Source organism: Arachis ipaensis, chromosome B10, assembly GCF_059453495.1.
Source record: "Arachis ipaensis isolate K30076 ecotype BB chromosome B10, ASM5945349v1, whole genome shotgun sequence".
Taxonomy (NCBI): domain Eukaryota; kingdom Viridiplantae; phylum Streptophyta; class Magnoliopsida; order Fabales; family Fabaceae; genus Arachis; species Arachis ipaensis.
The window spans coordinates 75,000,184-75,014,851 of record NC_142435.1 but is presented as its reverse complement, the minus strand read 5'-3'; the positions used below and the strand labels follow the sequence as shown (position 1 = coordinate 75,014,851).

The window sequence follows — 14,668 nt, the reverse complement described above, 5'->3', positions numbered from 1 at the left end:
AAGAAAGCAATAAATTACATGGAAACATAAATTGCATTAATTAAAACTAAAATTAACAAAAGTGTCATAAAACATAAAAATGACTAAATAAAGGAAATAACAAGAGAAATAAAGAAGAACAAAGAAGCAATAACAATAAATGACAAGTAAAAGTAAATAGAAACAACAATTAAAAGTAGAAATTACAAAAAATTAAGCTAAAGAACCCTAATTCTAGAGAGAGGGGGGAGCTTCTCTCTCTAGAGAACAACCTACATAATGCTAATCTAACCCTAATTTCTCCCCCCTCCTCCCCCCTTCACATGGAGTAAGGCCTTCCTTCATATAGCACTCAATCAGCTTCAGAAAGCCCCAATATTGGGCCCTGGAGGTCCAGAAATCCCCCCAGCGATTTGCAATAAATGAGTCACGCGCTGGGACGTGTGCGGACGTACAGGTGTGTGCGTCCGCACACATGCTGATTTTTTTCTTGTGCATACGCATAGGGTGTCGTGCGTATGCACACATGGTTTTGTGGCTTTTGTGCGTACGGACAGGTGGTTGTGCGCACGCACACTCCAATGTGTGCTTCTTCTTTGTTTTCTTCTTGTTTTCTCCCTTTGTACATGCTTCCTTCCACTTTTGCCTTGCCAAACTTGCCGCTAGGACCTAAAATCACTCAACAAACATGTCATGGCATTGAATAGCATAAAATTGGGATAAAAGTGATTAAAATAAGCACAAAATAGCACGTTTTCACATTTAGGCACAATTAAGGGAGAGAACACAAAAGCACGCTATTTGGATGAATAAATGTGGGTTTATATGATGAAATCCATTCAAATCAAACCAAAATATACCGGAAAATATGGACTCATCAATTCTCCCACACTTAAACAATAGCATGTCCTCATGCTAATCACAATCAAAGGAGAAGGATAAGGAGGGAAAGCAATTTATTTAATGCAACTAACTACATGCTTGCAACTATACTAAATACTATCTATTTATATCTACACTATGGTTCTTATTGAGTTTGGTAAAAACAAACAAAATAATTTTAATCAATCTAAAACAAAAACTTAGGGCCAAAGCAAGAAAATGATGGAATGTGATTAATATCCAAATATTTGATTTGAAATTTTAAAAAATTAAGTTCAATAACTTGCAAGAAGACACAAGATAAGCGATGGGAACATAGAATTGAGCAATTGAACCCCTCACCGGATGTGTTTACACTCTAATCGCTCAGTGTTTAGGGCTTAATCACTCAATCCTCCTTTAATCATGTTTTAAAAAATTTGCACGTCATCCAACAATCAACTAATATTTGATGAATGAACGCAAATATTATGAAGGCTTTTGAGGGTTGTAATGGGGCTTGGGTAAGGGTAGGATTAATATGGTTAAGTGGGCTAATAGATTGGATCTTTGATTAACTCAAGTTTCTCACCTAATCCTATATCATCCCATATACATAACAAAACAACCTAACTACCCATTTATCCTCTTTCTAACATTCACTCATGCATCATTTTTCCAATTCACACACATATGCATCCTTTATTTAACATTCTTATTATCATTTCTTTTCTTTCTTTTTTTTCTCTTTTTTTATCACAAAGAAGATGCATATATTTTAAATGATGAATGCATGAGTGCTTACCCATTTTTCCAAATATTCTCAATGAACACCCAAAGACAACTAACTACCAATGTTTTCCACAAATTCTCGTACATTTGATTAACACACACACTAAAACCCAAGCTAATCAAAGATACAATCAAGGACATGATGGTTTTTCACTTAGGGCAAAAGATGTGCTTAAAATTAGAACAAAAGGGAAATTAAAAGGTTCAAAAGGGGTTTTCAAAGGTAGATGTAAGGGTTGGCCATATGGGTTAAGTGAGTTCAATCAAAAATGGCCTCAATCATACTAAATGAATTCAAAACAACAAATATAGGACATAAATATTAAAGCAAATCTAAGATTACAATCATAAAAGGAGTTTATAACACACAAGAACAAAAATTGTGATTGAAAATATGCAACCACACAGTTTAAGCTCAAATCTCACTTGGTAATTTGTTCAGGCTCTTTTCTATGTTCCATAAAAAGATACTATATGTTGTTTTACCAAAAGAGATTTCTTGAAAATTCTTTGTTGTTTTACCAAAACTTATTTACTATATGTATGTATGTATGTATGTATGTTGTGATGGATGCAATTTTAAAATCTCTCCTTGCCCTAGTCCTAATTTTCAACAAGCAAAAATTAACATGAACAATTAGGACAAAATTGACTAGGCATTATACTATTCACCTCATCCAATCACAACTTCTATCTAGGTTCTATTTTCTTCTTCCTTCTTCTCCTTTCTATCATTTTATATATTATTTTATATATTATTTTTCTTTTCATTATTCATATTTTCTTTTTTTTTCCTTTTAACATGGTGTTAAAAAATTTTTAATTATGTATTTTGAGTCATTATCCCTCATTATATGCTTGTGGATTGTTGCAAATTGTTTGACAATTATTTTTATTCTAATTAAGGGATTGCTTGCATATTCCCCTTCATATTTTCTATACCTTATTCATCATGCATGCTATGTGTTTGTGAAAAAGCTCAAATGGCATTATGCACTTCTCTATGTTGTTATACTATTCAATGCTTGCTTTTCACAACTTTCCTTTACTATTGTATTAATTGAATTTAATTGTCAATACAAATGTGATGGTTTGTTACAAAGTATTGCTTGGTCTATGCTACTCATGCCCTTTGCCGGCATGCCAATAAACACCTTGCAGTCACTTGTCTTTCTATGCACTAGCTATTTTCCATTGTTGGCTTTTCACATGTACTCGAGAGCATATGTTAATGTCATCTACATCCTAATGTGCATCCATCACCACTCTTCCGTTCTCTTCCTTGCTATATATCTATTTGAATTTAATTTACTTCCTCCTCTCTTTTCAGGATGGCCACCAAGAAAGGAAAGGAGAAAGCGACTCCTAAACCCCCAGCAAGAAGAGGCACTAAAAGAGCATTAGTGGCAGAGCCCTCTTCAACCGCAGTCAAGCCCTCAACAAAAAAATTTAAGAGGATAATAAAGGTTGATGAAAAGGAGAAAGCCTTTCCAGCAAAGGACACTGCGCGATTTCCCAATTGCTACTGTGAGCAGATGTTCCCTATCCTAGCAGAAAGGAACTATAACAATGAATACCTTCTTATCCTCCCATCCAATATTTCTACCTTTGTTGAGCCACAAATTGAACGAAGAAAATGGGGTTTCCTACGGAGACAGCCAAGGCAGGTCAATCTTTCTTGGGTAGTTGAGTTCTACTCTAACTTCTACATGCCAACCCTGCAGTCTGTTTATGTCCGGCAGAAGCAAGTCCCCATCACAGAAGAGGCCATTCAACAAGCTCTGAGTCTTCCCCCTATTCCAAAAGGAATGGACGCCTTCTAAGAAGCTGCACTTAAGCGCCAGAGGTACCAATTTAACTGGGACTCCGTTCTCGGAGTTATCGCATTACCTGGCAGCCGTTGGATCTACGGATACCACCGTACCCGCCCTAAGAGAATCTTGGCTTTAGCACTTACCTTGGAGGCTCACGTATGGGCACAGATCATGTCCCATTACGTCTTTCCGAGCACTCATGAGTCCTCCTTCACTGCGGACATGGCTGTTCTACTATGGTGCATCCTTACAGACCAACCTCTGCATCTCTTAAGACATATCTGGAATGCTATGGGACACGTACAAATTACGGGCAACTTACCTTTCCCCGCCTTGGTCTCAGATCTTGTCTCAGCAGCCGGAGTCTCTTACAGAGCTGGGGACACCAAAGCTGTGCTTCCACGGGATGATCAGTATGTCCCTAACGGGAAATACCTCAGACTTGCAGCAGCCACTACAAGTCTTCCTACTGCCCCAGTTGAAGATAATCCTTCTTTAACACCACAAGCACCTACAACTGATGAATTGCTCCAGCAGATAATCGAAAGGTTGGATCGGCAAAAACACAAAGCTAAGTTGAGAGAACGCCGTAACGAGCGCCGATTCAAACACCTCAAGGAGCTACTCAAGGGACACTTCAGGGACTCGGATACCCCAGACTCCACTTCTTTTACCAGCACAGGGAGCCATGACTGTCCTGACTGTGGAGACACTGCCACCAGCCCACCCCTGTTCCTGACAGACGGCACCGAGGACGGTGCAAAGCCTTAAGTGTGGGGAGGTCGGTCAGTACCTAACTTCCGGAGGTAATTTCTTTTCCCTAGCACCAATAATTAGGATATTTTAGTTAGATTTTCTTTCTTTTATAGAATAGAATAAATTGCCTAGGTTAGGATAGTTGCATGCATGTTCTACTTGATTGAAAAGACAATAAGTTTCTTTTAAGACTCTATCTTTGGAACAAAATTTCACTAATTTTTCAAAATTTTTATGATAAATTTGCTTGAGTTGTATTTGGAACATGATTTTTGAGCTAAAGAACACACAACCTGTGAGAATTTGAGCCTTTATTCATGGTTACATTATTTAACCATAATTATTTCATTCTTGTGTGTTTACTTCTCTATGATTGTAATCTATATTTTGTTTTATCTTATATGTCCAATATTTATTATATTTACATGCTTGCACATGATTAAGGCCATTATTTGTTTAAACTCACTTATCCAAATTAAGCCTACCCTTTTCAATTTCCTTTGTTAACCACTTTGAGCCTTTAAATCCCATTTGTTCTATATTTTACCACATTACTAACCTTAAGCTGAAAAACAATTGTATATCCTAAATTGAATCTTTGGTTAGCTTAAGATAGAATTGTGTGTGCTAGTTAAGTATGGGAAATTATGGGAACAAAAGTTGTTAAGGGAATGTGTCATGAGAATTTACTGGAAATTTGGATACCTACTCATGTGAAAATATAAGAATTAAAAATCTATGTGCATTGATAAGCTATATTTATTTTAATGCCAAAAAAAAATATTTACATAAATAAATAAAGGGGACAAAAATTACCCCAATGTTAAATTCAGAATTCAAAGATCAATGCACATATGATAGAATCAAATATAAAGTTGATACATGAGTATGAATAGAAAAAAGGAATTCTGGGTAGCTAGGTATGAACTTTAAGATTACATTAAAAATATATAGGTTGGGTTGAAGCTTGGGTTAATTAAAGATTCAATTTATTAGCTCACTTGACCAAATGTATACCCCTACCTGTACCTTAGCCCCATTACAACCTTGAAAAGATCTCATGATGTTTGCATTGGTATATTAACTGTTGTTGATTGGTTAGGAGAAGAACAAAAGTTAGAAAGCATGATTAGAGAAGGATAGAGTGATTACCCTATACACTAGAGATTAGAGCGTACATACATTATCAGTGAGGGTTCAATGCTTGAATTTTCATGTTCCCTGCTTTCATGAGCTATCTTCTTGCACCTTTATCTGTTTTATTGTATAATGATAGAATTAGTGGAATTTGATTTGTAATTGTTTTGAAGAGCTTATTTACTTTTGATCAAGTGGGCAAGAATCATATAGTTGCATATATATATATATATATATATATATATATATATATAGGCTTGCATTGCATTTCATGAGTTTCTACATGTTCATACTTATTTCCTTATCTCCTTCAATTAAGCATGAGGACATGCTAATGTTTAAGTGTGGGGAGGTTGACAAACCACTATTTTATGGTTTATATTGTGTTTAATTGTGTGGTTTTATCATGATCCTTACCCACTTATTCATTAAATTAGCATGAAATTATAATCCCTTCCTGAATTTATAACATGTTTGAAAACTGCTTCCTAGAAACTTTAATTATGTATTTTTAATTCTCCTTTATTCCATTCGATGCCGTGATCTGTGTGTTGAGTGTTTCAGACTTTATAGGGCATGAATGAGTTGGAGATTGGAAAGGAAGCTAGCAAAAATAGAAGGAACACAAGAATTTGAGGAGATAACCAGCGAGAAGTGACGCGGTCGCATGGCTCACGCGACCGCGCGAAGGAGAGCAAATCACAGTGATGCGGCCGCATGGCTCACGCGGCCGCGCAGATTGGAAAAGCTCAGGCGATGCGGTAGCATGGACGACGCGAACGCGTGGCAAGGAAAAGCGCGAATGACGCGTCCGCATGGATGACGCGATCGCGTGACATGTGCGATCTGCATAATCTGCAGACTTCGCTGGGGGCGATTTTGGACCTTATTTCGACCCAGTTTTCGGCCCGGAACAGCAGACTAGAGCCAGAGAATATGCAGAAATAAAGGAGAACATTCATTATACACAGTTAACAGTTTTTTTAGATCTAGTTTCTCTTCCTCTAGGTTTTTCTCTCTAGGTTTTAGAATTTTAATTTTGGGAATTGATCTTAGCATTGGAACATTGAGAAGAGTTATTTTTCCTCATCAAGACCTCGTCATTCTAGTTCGTTCTCTTAACTTGGTTTATTCTTCCATGTTCTTTGCTTTGTTCAATTTTGTCATTTGAATACTTTCATGATTATTTGATACAAGGATTATTTCTTCCATTTTAATTTATTTTTCCATTCCAATAATCATGTCTTCTTTTAATTCCCTTTCATGTATTATGGATTTATTATTTACAATGAGTGAGTAGTTCCCCCACTTGATAGGGAGTTGATTGAAAGGAACTCTTGAGTTGGAAGGATTGAAAGAAAAATTGTAATTGGGTTAACTGTTGGATTGTTATCTAATCACTAACACCAATCCCTTTAAACTAAGTAGGTTGCGACTCGTGAACAGATCTAGCATTCCAACTTGTTTGATTTTCCCTTACCTAGTAAAGGATAACTAAACAGAACAACCATGAATTATAAACTAATCTTGAAATCATCCCATCAATGATAGAGATTCCAACTAATCAACTCCCAGTCAAGGCTTTTATTCATATTATTTAAATTTCCTCTTTTTAATTTTCCCTCTACTTAACTCAACTTCTTGGAACATCTGATTAATAAAATAGCATACTTTTCTGCAACTCGTTGGGAGACGATCTGGGACTCCAACTCCCAGTAATTTTTAATTTAAATTCTCTGTGACATATTTCTAAATTGATAGGCAGATTTTTGGTGAGTTAAGAACTATACTTGCAACGTAACTATTTTAATAATTTTTAATTCACCAACTTCTGAGCCACATCAATGAGTTCCTCAACTAAATGGCCTAAGAAGCAAGCAATAAATGAGCATCAATCAAACACAAGCAAACTTAGGCAATTACAACAAGAGTGAATTGAATTAAAAATATTGGATATTGAAATTGTGCAAGTGAAAGCTCAAGAGTGATATAAAATAGCACAATAAACAACACCCGATCCATTAATGAAAAGGAAACTACTTATTCATCATGAAACACAAGGAAAAAGTCACATAGTATAGGTACTTGTTACAAAAAGTGATACACTTGATAGCAATCAAGTTAAGTCACTCAAACAAATGCAAAGCATTAAAAAGAAACAAGTACCGGACATGTGATCCATATGATATGAAAATCAAGATGAACAAGTAATTTCAACTCAATTCACCAAAGTGAAAGTGCACAATTCAAGATGCCAAACAAGGATAAAGTTTAATGCATATGGTAGCTACAACATATGAATCAAACTCACAATTTATCTACGCATTTAAACAAGGCTTTTAATGCTCAGTGCACATATTTATCAAAGTTAAAACCAAATTCAAGCAAGAAGCAACCCAATCAATGTTAAACAAACACCTGCAACTTATTTATTTGTCAAACAACTAAACTAAAACTAATATAATTACAAAATAAAAACTGAATGCAAACAAAATGAACAAGAACAAGTAGAAAATAGGGTGAAAGAGAAGAAGAAGAGAGGAGAGAAGAGAAGAAGAGAAGAAAAGAGGCATAGTGAGAAAACAGGGGGTGTGTACGTGCGCACACTATGAGGAAAGGGGAAGGTGTGCGAGCGCACCTGCTATGCGAGCGCTCCTAGCAGAAGAGGGAGTAAGAAGTGTACGTGCGCACAAGGGTGTGTGCACGCACAGAAGAAGTTTTTTTTTTCTTAGGGAAAGGATCATGTGTGCGTGTGCACACAGGTCTGTGCGCACGCGTAAGAGCGTAAGGACAGGGGTTTACGCGCACAGGCTGTGCCAACGCTCCCACTAGAGTAGTTGCAAGTTGGCGTGCGGATGCACAAGCCTGTGCGGCCACACATACAGTGCGAAAAAGGGTATGTGTGCGTACGCACGAGTGGGTATGCACGCACAGGTCGCAGAAAGCAGGAAACACGGGCGCACAAAGCGTGCTAGCGCTGCGAACAGAGGGCAAAATCATGCGTGTGCGTGCGCACAGGTCAGTGTACACGCCCAGGTCACAGAAAATAGAGGTTGTGTGCACACACACGGGTGGGTGCGTACGCACAGATGTCCTATTTTGCAAAAAAATTTTTCTTTCAAAATCTAAGGTACCATGGCTTAGTTCAATCAAATCAAACACCAAAACATGCAAGAACCCATAAATTCATGATCCAAACCAAAATTAACATATCTAAACTCAAAATTAAACTAATTCTAAGCTAACCAAGCATAACAATAAGCAAATAAGTCAAAATATATACAAAAAGAGAAGAGTTAGAACAATGTTACCAAACACTTTTATTTAATGTCTTTAAGTTAGACAATTGGGAGAGCCCTTGCTATGGTGGCTTGTGCTTGACTTCCCCACCAATGCTAGAATGTCCAATGTCCTCTAGGATCCCAATCCTAACCATCAACAAAGACAACCAAAAAACAAACTATTTACATATTAACATATATACAATAGCCAAAAATATACACCATTGCAACTCCTCGGCAATGACACCAAATTTGACGAAGCCCAAATGCACGGGTTTGGATTTTCACACTAAAAGTAGAATTTGTCCGTTGCAAGTATAGTCCAAATCCAACAATTAAACATCCATAAAATAATAAATTTAATACAAAATAACCGAGAGTAATTCAATCTCGGGTCGTCTTCCCTAGGAGTTACAATGAAATGTACAATTATTGGCTATGAGAGAGAGCATGGGGAATTGGGAATGAAAGCAAGAGAGTAAGAAATGTAAATAGCAAGAAAGTAAATGAGCATGCAAGGAATTAAAAAGAAAGCAATTAAAGGACACTTAGCAAGAAGTGGGTAATCTTGGTTTTCTATCCTAGTTGTGGACCAGAAATATGGCAATTGTGTGGAATCAATCCAAATCAATCAATCCTCCTTGAGAATTAGTCAAAAGACGTAATTGATCTCAATCCATAAGTCCTAGTCAACTCACTAATTACTTAGTGAAAGACTAGCATCAATGGAAACCAAATCAATTAATTAATCTCATACAATGTGGAATGGACATCCACAACTCAATTCCACCCAAACATCCAATTTCTCAACGAAGAGTGTGAAAACTAAACATGCAAGAAATTAAATGAAAGCAAGTAAAAGTCAAAGCAATAAAACTTCAAATGCAAGAAACCTCTTGGCAAGTAATTGAGGACTAAGGCTACCTATCCTAGCCATTGACCACAAACATATAATGATTATAAAGAGTTAATCCTACTTAGTCAACCTTACATCGAAGATAATTCAAATAGGCATAGTTAATTTCAATCTATAAGTCCTATGTCAACACTAAGGGGTCACATAGAGTCAATGGATACCAAATTAACTAAATACTCTAATGTATCAAACAAGAATGAACATCAAAGACTCAAGGATCACCAAAGTCATCAATTCCAAGCCAAGAGTTAAGAAAAACTAAGTAAAAACTAAGCCAAACATTTTATCAAACACTTGGTGTGCATGAGAATAAAATAATATTAAAATGCATTAAAATAAATTCTAAAGCTACCAAAGCAAGAAAATGACAATGACAACTAAAGAAAGCAATAAATTACATGGAAACATAAATTGCATTAATTAAAACTAAAATTAACAAAAGTGTCATAAAACATAAAAATGACTAAATAAAGGAAATAACAAGAGAAATAAAGAAGAACAAAGAAGCAATAACAATAAATGACAAGGAAAAGTAGATAGAAACAAGAATTAAAAGTAGAAATTACAAGAAATTAAACTAAAGAACCCTAATTCTAGAGAGAGGGGGGAGCTTCTCTCTCTAGAGAAAAACCTACATAATGCTAATTAAAACTAAAGAACCCTAAGCTTTATTATCCCACTTGAATATGGTTTGCTTGAGACAGATAGTCAACTTAGAGCTCTTTGTGGCTTTAAGAGAAAAAGGGAGATGGTTAGTGGTTAGAAGCATCACTCTAGGTTCATTGATGAGCGGATAATTTATACACTTTTTGGCATTGTTTTTACATAGTTTTTAGTATGATTTAGTTAGTTTTTAGTATATTTTTATTAGTTTTTAATTAAAAATCACATTTCTGGACTTTACTATGAGTTTGTGTGTTTTTCTGTGATTTCAGGTACTTTCTGGCAGAAATTGAGGGACTTAAGAAAAAATCTGATTCAGAGGCTGAAGAAGGACTGCAGATGCTGTTGGATTCTGACCTCCCTGAACTCAAAGTGGATTTTCCGAAGCTACAGGAGTCCAAATGGAACATCCAGGGCTTGCCAGCAATATATAATAGTCCATACTTTGCCTGAGTTTAGACGACGCAAACTGGCGTTCAACGCCAGCTTTTTGCCCTATTCTAGAGTTAAACGCCAGAAACAGATTGCAAAGTAGAGTTAAATGCCAGAAACAGGTTATAAACTGGCATTTAACTCCAAGGAAAACCTCTACACGTGAAAGCTTCAATGCTCAGCCCAAGCACACACCAAGTGGGCCCGGAAGTAGATTTCTGCATCATTTACTCGTTTCTGTAAACCCTAGTAACTAGTTTAGTATAAATAGAACTTTTTACTATTGTATTTGAAACCTTTGATTAGTCTTATGCTATCTTAGACCTTTATGGAGGATAGCCATTTGGCCATGCTTGGACCTTCATCACTTATGTATTTTCAACGGTAGAGTTTCTACACACCATAGATTAAGGTGTGGAGCTCTGCTGTTCCTCATGAATTAATGCAAAGTACTATTATTTTTCTATTCAACTCAAGCCTATTTTTTCTCTAAGATATCTATTTGTACACAAGAACATGATGAATGTGATGATTATGTGACTCTCATCATCATTCTCACTTATGAATGCGTGCCTGACAAACACTTCCGTTCTACATGCAAACAAGCTTGAATGCGTATCTCTTAGCCTCCTGATCGTGAGATCAGAGTCTTCGTGGTATAGGCTAGAATTATTGGCGGCCATTCTTGAGATCCGAAAAGTCTAAACCTTGTCTGTGGTATTCCGAGTAGGATCTGGGAAGGGATCGCTGTGACGAGCTTCAAACTCGCGAGTGCTGGGCGTAGTGACAGACGCAAAAGGATTATTGAATCCTATTCCAGTATGATCGAGAACCGACAGATGATTAGCCGTGCGGTGACAGCGCATTTTGGACCATTTTCACTGAGAGGACGGGATGTAGCCATTGACAACGGTGATGCCCTGCATACAGCTTGCCATGGAAAGGAGTAGGAATGATTGGATGAAGACAGCAGGAAAGTAGAGGTTCAGAAGGAACAAAAGCATCTCTATATGCTTATCTGAAACTCTCACCAATGAATTGCATAAGTATCTCTATCCTATTTTATATTTTAATTATATTTTAATTATCAATTCACTATAACCATTTAAATCCGCCTGACTGAGATTTACAAGGTGACCATAGCTTGCTTCAAGCCGACAATCTCCGTGGGATCGACCCTTACTCACGTAAGGTTTATTACTTGGAAGACCCAGTGCACTTGCTGGTTAGTTGTGCGAAGTTGTGACAAAGAACTAAAATTATGAACGTGCGCATGAAGTTTTTAGCGCCGTTACCAAGGAATGAATGATCACGATTTTGTGCACCAAGTTTTTGGCGCCGTTGTTGGGGATTGTTCGAGTTTGGACAACTGATGGTTCATCTTGTTGCTCAGATTAGGTAATTTTATTTTAATTTTAAGCTTTTGTTTTTATTCTTTTTATTTTCGAAAAATTTCCAAAAAAAAATAATAAAAATTAACTTATTCTATGTTCTTCAGAATTTTTAAGAATGAATTCTAGAGTTTCATGATGATCTGTTGAAGTCTGGCTGTAAAGCCATGTCTAATTCCTGGACCGGAGCTTTAGACTGACATTGCATGATTCCTGGAATTCTCATTAGAAATTTTGAAATCCTTATTTTTCTTTTTCCAATTAATTTTCAAAAAATTACAAAAAAAAATTTACAAAATCATAAAAACCAAAAAAATGTTGATGTTTCTTGTTTGAGTCTTGTGTCAATTTTTAAGTTTGGTGTCAATTGCATGCTTTTATAATTTTCTTTAATTTTCGAAAATTCATCATATGTTCTTCATGATCTTCAAGTTGTTCTTGATGATCTCCTTTGTTTGATCTTTGTATTTTCATGTTTTGTGTCTTTTCTTATTTTCCATATGCATTTTCAATTTGTTAGAATCTCAACATTAAAAATTTTTAAGTTTGGTGTCTTGCATGTTTTTCTTTTCTTAAAAATTTTCAAAAATAAGTTCTTGGTGTTCATCTTGACATTCAAAGTGTTCTTGGTGTTTATCTTGACATTCATAGTGTTCTTGCATGCATCATTTATTTTGATCCAAAATTTTCATGCATTGAGTCTTTTTGATGTTTTTCTCTCTCATCATTAAAATTCAAAAATAAAAAAAATATCTTTTCCTTATTTCACTCATAATTTTCGAAAATTTGATTTGATTTAGTCAAAAGTTTTAAAAATTTAGTTGTTTCTTATGAGTCAAGTCAAATTTTCAATTTAAAATTTTTAAATCTTTTTCAAAAATCAAATCTTTTTCATTTTTCTTTCATAATTTTCGAAAATTTCAAATTGATTTTCAAAATTCTTTTTCTTATTTCTATTTCATATTTTCGAAAATCAATGCTAACAATTAATGTGATTGATTCAAAAATTTTAAGTTTGTTACTTGCCTGATAAGAAAGGTTCAATCTTTAAATTTTAAAATCATATCTTTTTGTTTCTTGTTAGTCACGTAATCAACTTTAATTTTCAAAATCAAACCTTTTTAAATTTCTTTTTTCAAATCTTTTTCAAAATAAATTTCAATCACATCTTTTTCAAAATCAATTTCAAAATCTCTTCTAACTTCTTATCTTTTCAAAATTTGATTTTCAAATCTTTTTCAATTAATCTTATCTTTTTGTTTGATTCTTATCTTTTTCAAAACTACCTAACTACTTTTCTCTCTCTTATTTTCGAAAATCACCTTCCTCTTTTTCAAAATTCCTTTTTAATTAAATAATTGTTTTAAATTTTAATTTAATTTAATTTAATTTTTCTTTTTAAAATTTTTGAATTTTAACTTCAAATTTTAAATTAAAAACAAAAATATTTTTATTTTATTTTATTTTATTTTTGAATTCTTCCCTCTCTCATCTCCTTCCATTTATTTATTTATCTACTAACAGCCCTCTTTCACTCAAAAATTCGAACCCACTCTTCTCCTCTGTGTTTGAATTCTTATCTTTTCCTTCTTCCATTCTTCTCTTCTTATAGTCATATAAGGAATCTCTATACTGTGACATAGAGGATTCCATATTTTCTTTTATGTTCTCTTCTTTTTCATATGAGCAGGAAAAGGGATAAAGACATTCTTGTTGAAGCTAATCCTGAACCTGAAAGGACTCTGAAGAGGAAGCTAAGGGAAGCTAAAGCACAACTCTCTGGAGAAAATCTGACAGAAATTTTCGAAAAAGAAGGAGACATGGCCGAACCCAACAACAATGCAAGGAAGATGCTTGGTGACTTTACTGCACCAAATTTTAACTTACATGGAAGAAGCATCTTAATCCCTGCCATTGGAGTAAACAATTTTGAGCTAAAGCCTCAATTAGTTTCTCTGATGCAACAGAATTGCAAGTTTCATGGACTTCCATCAGAAGATTCTTTTCAGTTCTTAACTGAATTCTTGCAAATCTGTGATACTGTTAAGACCAATGGGGTTGATCCCGAGGTCTACAGGCTTATGCTTTTCCCATTTGCTGTAAGAAATAGAGCTAGAATATGGTTGGACTCTCAACCTAAAGATAGCCTAAACTCTTGGGATAAGCTGGTCACGGCTTTCTTAGCCAAGTTCTTTTCTCCTCAAAAGCTTAGCAAGCTTAGAGTGGATGTTCAAACCTTCAAACAGAAAGAAGGTGAATCCCTCTATGAAGCTTGGGAGAGATACAAGCAACTGACCAAAAAGTGTCCTTCTGACATGCTTTCAGAATGGACCATCCTGGATATATTCTATGATGGTCTCTCTGAATTATCAAAGATGTCATTGGACCATTCTACAGGTGGATCCATTCACCTAAAGAAAATGCCTGCAGAAGCTCAGGAACTCATTGACATGGTTGTAAATAACCAGTTCATGTACACTTCTGAAAGGAATCCTGTGAGTAATGGGACGCCTCAGAGGAAGGGAGTTCTTGAAATTGATGCTCTGAATGCCATATTGGCTCAGAACAAAATATTGACTCAGCAAGTCAATATGATTTCTCAGAGTCTGAATGGATTGCAAGCTGCATCCAACAGTACTAAAGAGG

At 35.4% G+C, this 14,668-nt stretch overlaps 1 non-coding gene across 1 annotated transcript; it reads right to left on the bottom strand.

The window, feature by feature from the left end:
- Positions 1–14,235: 14,235 nt before the first annotated feature.
- LOC148580452 (small nucleolar RNA R71) lies at positions 14,236–14,343 on the bottom strand. The gene has a single exon (XR_015895201.1). It is a non-coding gene; the product is annotated as a small nucleolar RNA R71 (small nucleolar RNA).
- Positions 14,344–14,668: the final 325 nt, after the last annotated feature.